Source organism: Phalaenopsis equestris, unplaced genomic scaffold (genome assembly GCF_001263595.1).
Source record: "Phalaenopsis equestris unplaced genomic scaffold, ASM126359v1 Scaffold000002, whole genome shotgun sequence".
In the NCBI taxonomy this organism is placed as follows: Eukaryota; Viridiplantae; Streptophyta; class Magnoliopsida; order Asparagales; family Orchidaceae; genus Phalaenopsis; species Phalaenopsis equestris.
Window position 1 is genome coordinate 42162764 of NW_018164444.1, and position 11467 is coordinate 42174230.

Consider the following 11467-nt stretch of genomic DNA (forward strand, 5'->3'; position numbering starts at 1 on the left):
GTATATGTAGAGTTCAGATACATTCACATTTCATGTAAAATATTATTTTATATTATTACACAATATATATAACATTATTTGACAATATTGCACATAAAATTCAGATACATATTATCTCGTAATATTAGCATACTAATTGTAAAACACATTCATCTTTTCATACTTGTAATTTACTGTTAGTCATGATAAAAATTAAGTTTGTTTGGGGCAGCTGGGGCTTATTGAATAATTTACTGATAAGCTAATTAAAAATAATTTGCTGATAAGCTATGTGCAGTGGTTATTATAAATTTTTATTTTTCTGGAAAAGTCAAACCACAGCCAAAAAACTGCTACTGCACCTAGATGAGTGTGGTGTAAAAATATTGTTTTCATTATTTTGAAAATGCATAAGCTGTCAAAATGCAGTTTACCCAAACAGACTTTGTGGGGTTTCAAAACGCCACCGCACTAAATAACTGTTTTTAACGGGCCCTAAATTTAAGAGGACAAAGGATTCAAATTTTATATAGTCATAAGAAAATTATGATTAAAGCTTTCATATGTCCATTGGAATGATCCTACTATTATTATTATTATTATTATTACTATTATTATTATTATTATTATTATTATTATTATTATTATTATAGAACCATTGGAATGTTCTATGAAAAAAAATAATGAGAAAAAAAAAAATCTAAAATTGGTTCTATCTGCTAGTAGTGAAGACACTGATCAAGATTTTATCAGCTCATAGCCAGTGGGCCTTCATTTTGGGCCATTTTGTCAAGCATGGAAGATGGGCTAGGTTGTCCAGTTTCTTCATGGCCCTGTGAAGTTTGAGAGCGACATGCTTAATTTCTTAGGACTAAATGAAATAAGAAAAAATGTTAAGACTTAAGAAAAACAATGCCATCGGTTATTAGATGGAGCTTATAAGTTGAAGTTGTTTTAATAGTCATATGCTTATGATTGATATTGTATATTTTAATAGGTTGCCTAAATGAAGTTAGTGACTAATAGGTTTTTAATGATTTATGTGATATCTCTTAAGCTTTATACAACCTTCTTACTACGAAGTATTAGGCATGCACAATGAAATGAAAATTCTCTTTGCTTGAATCCTTCTTCATCTTCTAACTCGATCTCTGAGTTATTGTTTCTAAAATTAATTATTTAAAAAAAATTAGGGATTGTTAAGAAGTTCATCTTCTTAAAAGTAAAGGCAACAATGCTTGAAGGCATCAAACAACAATATATGAAGTTAAATAGGTTAATGAAGATGGTTTGGTCAGCCTTCTCTCAAACATGAAGGAATTACAGTCTGGAGGAGGTGATGAGGTAGCATATGATAGTTTTGGAGGTTACAGATGTTAGCGATGGCGTGGAGTTTGGTCCACCCAACCCTCGAACTCCTGCTCCCGCCTCTTCTTCTGTTTTCGCGAAATGACACTTCCGATCGCGAAGGGTCACACCTCCTCACAAATAACCATTCTCTCTTTTCTTTTTTGAGAAGAGAAGCATCCCTTTGCCAAAAACCGCTCCCGCCTCCTCTATTTCGGGAAGTGAAGCATCCCTTCACTTCCTTCTCTTTGTGATAAAAGGAGAGGCTTTCCTTCATATCTGGATGTCACAAGAAGTCACGATTTTCTTCTTCACGTTTCCTCGGGATAGAGGAAGAGTTCTTCGGGTTTCCACGGGACAGTGGAAGAGAAGAAGTGCAAGGAGGAGTAGTTTCTTGCGGCATAAGAAAGAAGAAGGAAGAAGAAGAAGATTGTTCTCCCTAGGCTTCTTCTTGGTGGCTTGTGGCAGAAGAGAAATTGGGTTTATTTCTCTTGTAAGTATGTCTTCTTCGGTGTATCTCGGAGTAGAATTTTCTACGGTGTATCTCAGTGTAGAGAGAGAAGAATAGAAAGAGAGCAACGAAGAGTGAGAGATTCCTCTTGTAAGTCGAGGTGATCGACTGATGTAAATTTCCTCAAGTAGTAAAATCCTCTGCAACTTCGTGAACGTAGGCAATTTGTTGAACCACGTAAATCTGTGTGTTCTTTTCTGGTGTAATTTTTTTCGTTCTATTTTTTTGCTTCGTCGATTGTTCTCCTATTTGATTTATATATATACCACATCAACTGGTACTTGTATAGTTCTTAACAACTGGTATCAGAGCTTTGTTCAGATCTGAGGAAGAATGATGGTTGCAGATGAAGTGAAAGTTTCAGAGATCGAGAAATTTGATGACACAGATTTTGGTTATTGAAGAATGCAGATAGAGGATTATCTTTATGAGAAGAAAATTCATCTTCCGTTATTGGGGAAAAGACCTGAAAGGATGGATGAGGCTGAACGGAATTTATTGGATAGACAAGTTCTGGGGGTTATTCGATTGACTCTATCGAGGTCTATTGCACACATTGTTGTCAAGGAAAGACGGTTGCAGATCTCATGGCAGCCTTATCAGGTATGTATGAAAAGCCATTGGCGAATAACAAGGTGCACTTGATGAAGAAGTTAATCAATTTGAAGATGGCGGAAGGTGTTTCTGTCGCTCAACACCTGAATATTTTCAATACTATCACAAATCAATTATCGTCTATAGAAATTGATTTTGATGATGAGATATGTGCACTGATCTTGTTGGCTTCATTGTCAGACAGTTGGGAAGCCATGAGGATAGCAGTTAGCAGTTCTGCAGGTAAATCTAAACTGAAATACGATGATATTCGTGATTTGATTTTGGCTGAGGAAGTTCGCAAAAAAGATTTTGTCGAGGTCTCAGGTTCGAGTTCGACACTGAAAGTTGATTTCGGAGGGAGATGACATGAAAGGAACTCAAGGATAGAGAGATCAAAATCAAAGTTTAGTAAGCAGGCAACCTGTTGGAATTGTGGCAAGGCTAGCCACATGAAGAAGAAATGTAGGAATCCTAAGAAGATGGAGAATGATAGCGGAAATGTGGTATCTGAAGAATCACAGGATGCACTTTTGTTGACAGTTCATAGTTCTGTTGAAGACTTGATGTTGGATTCAGGGGCTTTGAATGTGGTAGAAAATCTACCAAAGGCCACAGTTCAGGGCAGTGATTGAAGTGAAAAAGAGAGTGGGTCTGGGGCACCCATTCCTATTGTTCCACAGACAGATGTTACAGAACCATAGAGCTATGAAGAAATCTTTCAAGATGAAAATTTGAGCAAATGGGAGCTGACAGAACTTCCATCAGAGAAGAAGACATTGCACAACAAATGGGTGTACCAGGAAAAGACTGAGCGTGATGTCAATAAAAGGTACAAGACTAAACTTATTGGAAAAGGCTTTCAGTGGAGGCAGGATGTTGCCCATGCAGTGGGAGTTGTAAAAAGAAACAAGAGTGACCCAGGAAATAGCTTGGAGGTGCAAAGCTATGTGAAGTCTGCTGATGAGGGTGTTACTCTTGAGAAACTAAAGTTATGCACAGCTTCAGTTGATCTTCTGGAGTGAAGACTGAGGCTTTGAGTTGTAGAGGTGGAGGATACACATGTGGAGGATTCAAGGTAGAGGATTCATGGTGGAGGATTCATGTTTGAAGTAAAGGACGACACTATCAGCGGAGGATTCAGTTCGAGGAAGGAGACGTTGTAGCAGGTGTACCAATCTCCAAGTGGGAGATTGTTAGCGCTGGCGTGGAGTCCGGTCCACCCAACCTATGAACTCCCGCTCCCGCCTCTCCTTCTGTTTTCGCGAAACGAAGCTTCCGCTCACTTCCGATCGCGAAGGGTCACACCTCTTCACAAATAACCATTCCCTTCTTTCTTTTTTTGCGAAGAGAAGCATCCCTTCGCCAGATTCCGCTCCCGTCTCCTCTATTTTGGGAAGTGAAGCATCCCTTTGCTTTTTCTCTTCGTGATAAAAGGAGAGGCTCTCCTTCATATCTGGATGTCACAAGAAGTCACGATTTTCTTCTTTTTCTTTAGGTTTCGTCGGGATAAAGGAAGAGTTCTTCAGGTTTCCACGGGACAGTGGAAGAGAAGAAGTGCAAAGATGAGTAGTTTCTTGCGGCAGAAGGAAGAAGAAGGAAGAAGAAGAAGATTGTTCTCCCTAGGCTTTTTCTTGGTGGTTTGTGACAGAAGAGAAATTGAGTTATTTCTCTTGTGAGTTTGTCTTCTTCGGTGTATCTCGGTGTTGGTGTAGAGTTTTCTACGGTGTATCTCGGTGTAGAGGGAGAAGAACAGAGAGAGAAGAAGAGAGAGAGCTACGAAGAGTGAGAGATTCCTCTTGTAAGTCGAGGTGATCGACTGGTGTAAATTTCCTCAAGTAGTAAAATCCTCTGCAACTCCGTGGACGTAGGCAATTTGCCGAACCACATAAATCTATGTGTTCTTTTCTGGTGTAATTTTTCTCATTCTATTTTTCGCTTCGTCGATCATTCTCCTATTTGATTTATATATATCCCACATCAACTAGTCTTGTATAGTTCTTAACAACAGATGATAACTATAGCAGTCCTATATAAGTTGAAGGTCACATGGCTTAAAAATGTTGAACAAAACTATATCTAATGTCATGGATGTGATTGGGGGAAATCATAATGATTTTTCTTTTGAGGTGAAAATGTCAAAGCCTAAAAGTAGTAAACTTGGTCGTACAAAATGGTCATGGAAGCCAATTAAAATGATAGGATCAACGCTCCTTTAAAGATGATGATGGCATGACCAAAAGACAAAATTGATGAAAGAAATTGTATGTCATTAGCATTTTCATTCAAATATCAAAAGAAATATGTTTTCATCATTCTTACACAAATATGAAAGGAATTCATATTCATTGTTCACATTTCAAAACGATTATGTTAATTTAATATTTAACTATAATGGAGCAATTAAACATAAATTCATTAATGTGGAAGAAGGGAGGGAAGAAGTCTAGGTACAATGAAGGCAAAATGGGGTGAAATCATTGGATTTTTGAATTTATTTAGGAAATCAACAAATTTTTTAGCTATTTTTTCATGGTTAATTATTATTATTTCTCTACGAAAAAAAAAATCTATCAACATCTTTGACAGAAAATATTCACATGAAATTTCGTCGATAAACTGTTTCTTTTTGTAAGTGAGTGTTTTGTGGTGTTACCATCATCATTTCTGAAGGATCCAAACTTGATCTATACATGTTCCTAAAATTAATGTTACTCTTATATGACTCCAAATTATAAATAGTTAATGGTATTAAAGCTTATCAAATTTTATAAATATTTTAATAATATTATTTTTATTCAACATGGCTATTTTTGACATTGATAAAATTATATAAAAGTTATTTTAGAATTATTCTGAGATGTTTGATCATTGAAATTTCAATATGTTGATTGCTTATATTCATGACATTAAGAGCTTCAAAATGTTAATTGTTAATGATGGCGGTATATATACCACACATCTTATGTATTTACATATCTAACTTCGAAAGTATGATAACTGCATTTACAATATTTTTGGATCATAAACTTATACATGAAAAGGCATATTTCATTTTTAAAAGTTAATAATTGTAAATATACATGATGTGACGTCGAAGAAAAATGTAAATGTAAAAGTGTAGGTATTAGGCATGTAAATATACAAGAATTGAGTGATATGTATGTAAATGTTCCTTCTTTATAATCATATTAGAAATTAAGAACTAATTGAGGTTTTTAGAGAGAATAATACCTTATAAAACCACACAAATTTCATGTATGTATATATCTATTATTCAAATTTTGATATATATTTTTATAACAATCATGTCTAAAATCACATAAAATATCATTAATGTTACATTTTTTTTAAAATAAAAGACATATTTTCATATGTTTTTTTTTTATGTAATTTTGACTCCGAAGTGTCACATAAGTAAATATTAAAGTCTAGATTTAAAATATGTAAATGCATAAGGATTGATTTGTTTGTATAGTCTATCTTTTTTATTTATTTTCATAAGATAATATATGGATGTTATATATATAATTTCTTTTTGCATCCTTTAAGTTCTAAATGCCTAGACTTAGTATACCTGTAATAAAACATGAAAATACCTTCCTTTAAAGCCATATATATATATATATATATATATAAAAGTGATGTAGATAAATCTTCTAATTAGTTGTGCTTCGAAACTTTCATTTTACTCTCTTTCTTACCGAGTGTAGGAACATTAGCCATTTGTATAAACTGATCTTTCGTAAGTTGGGCCGAATATGGGCTACTTTATTCGGTTTTTGCCAGCTTAGGTGATGTTAGTGTCTAATAAGTCTTTAATGATTCCTGTGATAGATTGTAAGCCTTATATGTACTTTCCATTAGGGAGAATTAGGGGCACAGCTTGAAATGAAGAACTCCTCCACCCAAGTCTTCTTCATCCTTTTCCTCAATCCCTGATTTTTGGTGTTTTCAAAGCTAATTAGGGATAGTCAAAATAGTCCTATTTCAAGAGAGAAGAAATGAAGTTGGTGAAACCTAGAAATGGATGATTAGATTATGGATATGTTTATTGAGAAAATTAGAGGATTCTCAGAGTCATTCCTTCCCTTATAGGTAAAAGCAACATAACCTAAAGCCATTGAACAACAATATAGGATGATCATTGAGGCATTGAGTATGTCTTGGTCAATCCTCCTATTAGAGGCGAAGGAATTATGACTTGAAGGATGCTAATAAGGTGGCATATGGAGATTATAGTGGTTAGTGAATGAATAAAGTGGTGCAAATAGATTTTGGAAGCCATTTAAAATGATCAGAGCTATTTAGAATGATTGGACTGCCCTCACCATATAAGTGATTATGACATTACTTAAGAGATGAACATCATTCAAGAAATTGAGTTCCAACATCTTTAACACTTAATTATGACAAGAATTAAGTTACCATTTTTATTATGTAGATATAAATTGAATTAATTTCATTGATGTTATTCTGAAGAAAAAAAATTATGTTATTTTTATTGTGAACTATAATAGGTCAATCAAAGATAAGTTTATTATTGTGGGAGACGGAAGGGGTTTGGCGAGCAAAATCATTAGAGATAGAGAGAGAGGAGAAAGTTGGGTTCAATTTGAGCAAAATGTAGCGAGATATCATTGGATTGTTAAATTTATAAGAAAATTGACAAATTTTCTAGCTTATTTTTCATGAGTAATATGTATACTTTTCTACTTAAAAATAGCCTTATCAATAGAAATTATACACTGCAATGCTACCGATAAATTATTTTTATATTGCTAGTCTTTAGTGGTATTGGCTTTTTTTCAAAGAGGCGAACAGGCGAACATTTATCGTCAAATATGGCGGTATGACATTACCATTTCTAACGATCCAACTAAAAATTTTAAAAATTAATGCCTCTTGTATGACTCCTACTCATAAATTATTTATGATATTAAGGTAATTCTTATTTGATGTATAGTTTGATGATAATATCTCTCTTTATCATCAATATATTTTGGTGATGTTAAGATTTATATCTAAATTTTCATAAAATAATTTTAGGAGATATGATTGTTGAAATATTCAATAATTTTGTTGCTTAATTTCATGTCATTTGATGCTTCAAAATGGTACCTTTTACAGGCTAATTGAATACTTCATTAGTGTCAACCCCCCTAAACCATCATAATCAAACCCTAGCTTGCCTTAAATGTGATGAGCCCATTAGACCAACCTGGGGGGCGGGATCTTCTTAATTTTCAAACAAGTGGAGGAATGGATCAAGGTATGGTGTGTGTCGGAAGATTTGCGATGGTAGAGTAATAATTAATGTCTTATTACGAAGATCTATCACACAAACAAATCATGAAAGAAAATCAGAGCATACACCATGAATTTTTACATGGACAACTCTAACAAGGGAAAAAAACATGGGGCCTAGCCCAATTTAAATAGTCCACTATGTGATTTTAGGTACAGAGGTACACGTTTCTCCTGATATAAGAAAATAGAATTACAAATTTAATAATCATAGTTGTAAAATAATAATTCAGTTGTAAGAAAAATAATTAAGTGATAATTACTACAATCGGGCTATAATTATTGGGGAAAATAGTGATAGGGGGCCGCAAAGTACATAGTTCATTTTTGTGACGGTAGTGGTTTACTACAAATATTATAAATGGTGGTTTTAATAGCATCAGCTTGCCGTAGAGACCATAGCTGAAAGTCGTAGTTGCAGTTGACCATATAATCCAAAGCTGATTGTTTTAGGAGCATTAGTTGGCCATAAAAGTCATAGTAGAATGTTGTAATGACAACCATTGGTCGTATTAGAGGTTCTTCGCTACACCACAGGGTTCACTAATGGGGTTGAATAACGGGGTGGTCGGCTATGACTAATGAGTGGTGGTCGACAGTGGTTGAGGGCTACGAAGGGCAGAAGTTGTTGATGCATATTTGAATTGAAAACAACTCACGATTCCTCTTCTTCTCCTCCAGGTCCACGTCCCCCCTCCCTCCATCATCCATCATGAAGGGAGTATGATACTATTTACAAAATTTGGTAATGGCATCATCCATAAATAATGCATGAATCCAAACCACTTCATCATACATTACAGAGTGATTCCCTTGATTGTATTATTCTTTGTAGACATTTAAACCCCTTAATAATGTCAAAATTGAGTGATCTCAGGCTCGTTAGGTTCATCTTATAGATTCGTCTGATTTGATTATAAGCTTGTCAAATTTGAAATTCTTTTGACTCGCTAGTTAACCACCCAAAGCTAACAAAAATGGTTTAATGATTTAATTTTGGTTTTGATTTGACTCAGATTAGATCAATTTTTGTTTCATTCGCTCGTCTCGTCGAGTTAGTCAGTTTTGACAATAATTTTACTGAAATCAAAATTCTGGATGATCTTTAATTCGAGTTTTAATTTTGTTTTGCTTAAATTATATTTCTAGAATCATGCTAAATATCTCGAGATTCATACCCAATGATAAAATTTGATTGATATCATACCAAAACACAAAATTCTTTGATTCCTAATGGAAATATTATATTATTTAGGATCAACTCGACATCCGGGAACACCTTCCAACTTCAAAAGCTGAAGACACTTACAGTTTATCAAGTCTTTTATGTTATTAGAACTCTTTCTGGCAAATATGAAAGAGCTACCTTTTGTAATCCTCAACTCAAATTAATGAATCAATTTTTATTAGGTTAGGCTTCGAATTTTTTTCTCTGATTTTTATTTTAAATTCATGCGTTTAATTTTAATAATACACCACATAATTTTTCATTTAAGTTTCTTTTTTATATTTTAAATAACATTTTTTATATGACCCCAGCAAGTTTTCATCATTTCGCACGCGACATTAATGTCTAGATATTTTAGAGCAATGAATTCAAATTCAAATTAAAAATCATTAAGAATTTTGATTTGAGCAAACTAACTAAAAAATTGATTGGCTCAACTAGACAAACCCAATAGCGTCAAAATTGATCAAATCCAAGTCAGATCAAGTCGTTAAACTGTGTTTAGAAGTTTTGGGTGATTAATTGGAGGGTCAAAGAATTCCAAATCTTACAAAATTATAGTCAGATAAAGTGTCTCGATGAGATAGATTTAACAACCCACCTTCACTCAATTTTGCATCATTAAAGCACATGAATGTCCATAAAATGTCATACAATGACAGAGCGAGAGGGAGACATGGATGTAGAGGAGAATAAGTATAATTGTTCAGGATTTAAAGACATGCTATCATTTTTATAGTTGTCGACTGTCGTCAACCGCCGTCGGCCACCCCCTTATCAGTGTCATTTGTGGTCCCTACAAAGTAACGACGTACGTTGTGCAAAGTAACGATTTACTTTATAACGAAACCCCAAATGAATTATGACATATGTTGTTGAGTAACGAAGAACCTTATGAAGCAGTGCAGTGTTCCGAGTACTGTGCGACGACATATCTCAAAGATGGTGTACTGAAGTTCCGACAATCACTCCCTATGACAATAGCTTATGATTATTGTACAACGAACCTTTCTGCTTACAACAACGTACTTGGAGTAGTTTGTAATCATTTACCGTTTGTGGGACAAGGGTCTATTCTTATACTCACAAGCATATAGTGGATCATTTAGATTAGGTCAAGCCAGTTGATTTTTTTTTCCTTTTTGAGTTTTTAACGTTATTTTTATTTTCTGTGTGTATGTTAGATTTTTATATAAAGTTAAGATGCTTAATTATCACTTTGATGGACAATAATTCTAAAACTATAACCTTCTACCAGCTCAATTAAATTTTAAATCATTCATGTGATAAGAAAAACTCTACAACTGCTATATGTAATAATATAGTTAAGCCAAACGTCCTCTTTGAGCTCCAGTTCATTAAAATGTTGGGACCAATGTCATATCAAAAAGATGTAAAATGAGTCATTAATTATATATTTTTCATATATTAAATTTCAGATGTTGTTCTATAGATACCTTTCATGCATTATTATTGATAAACTTCCAGCAAATCTTCATTATCTTCACGAATCTCGAGGCATGACACTGAACTCAAGAAGACTTTTTGAGAAATAAATATTCAAAGCTCAAAAAAAAGAAAAAATGTCATAAAAAACTTTGATTTCAACAAACTTATAATAAGAAGAATCCAATGTTTACAAAATTGGTTCAATCTGAACCAAATCAAACCCAAATCAAGCTATTAAAACACTTTTGGAAGCTTTTTGGACACATTTGGAAGATCAATGAAAGTCGATTCTGACGTGTTTGTAGTTAAATCGAGTGGCTTGATAAGATGAATCTAAAGAGCCTAAAATAACTCAATTCTGACATCAATAAGACACTCAAATGTTCAGCAAATGTCGCCCGCCACCCCCCCCCCCTGCTGGCTGCCGCCGATCGCTATCAGTCGCCTCTCATTCCAACAACAAACTCATCTGTACATTGACATTGTAACTTTGAAAACCCAGTAATTATTTCCTACCTATGGGATAAGTATTTGCAACCTTAATTATATTTTTATAGTGAAGTTATTCAGCTGGGCCAGACTCATGATTTTTTTCCTGGATTTTCCACATAAAAAATTTTGGTGTCATTATTGATTTTTTTTTTCTAAGTATGTGTTGAATTTCGTATCATGTTAAGATATAATCTGCTACTCTACTGTCGCATATTTTTCAGAACGCATCAGTTATATTCTATTGTAATTAAAACAATATGTATCATATTCTCACATATATTCGTAGTTTTCCGTTGTAATAATTTTTTGGACATACTGAATGTTCTTCATACTTCTGATGGAAATAATATATTGTACTCTACAATGTTGATTTTGAATCAGACATCATTACTGCTAAACACTATAAAAATATTGGCAATCAATATAAATTATTTTATGACAATTACTAGTTATTAAATATTAAACACTACAAAAAATTGATAAATAAAAAAAATAATTATTATAATTGATGCGTGCTAGAAAATTTGCGGCGGTAGTGGAATGGATTATATTCTTAGCGT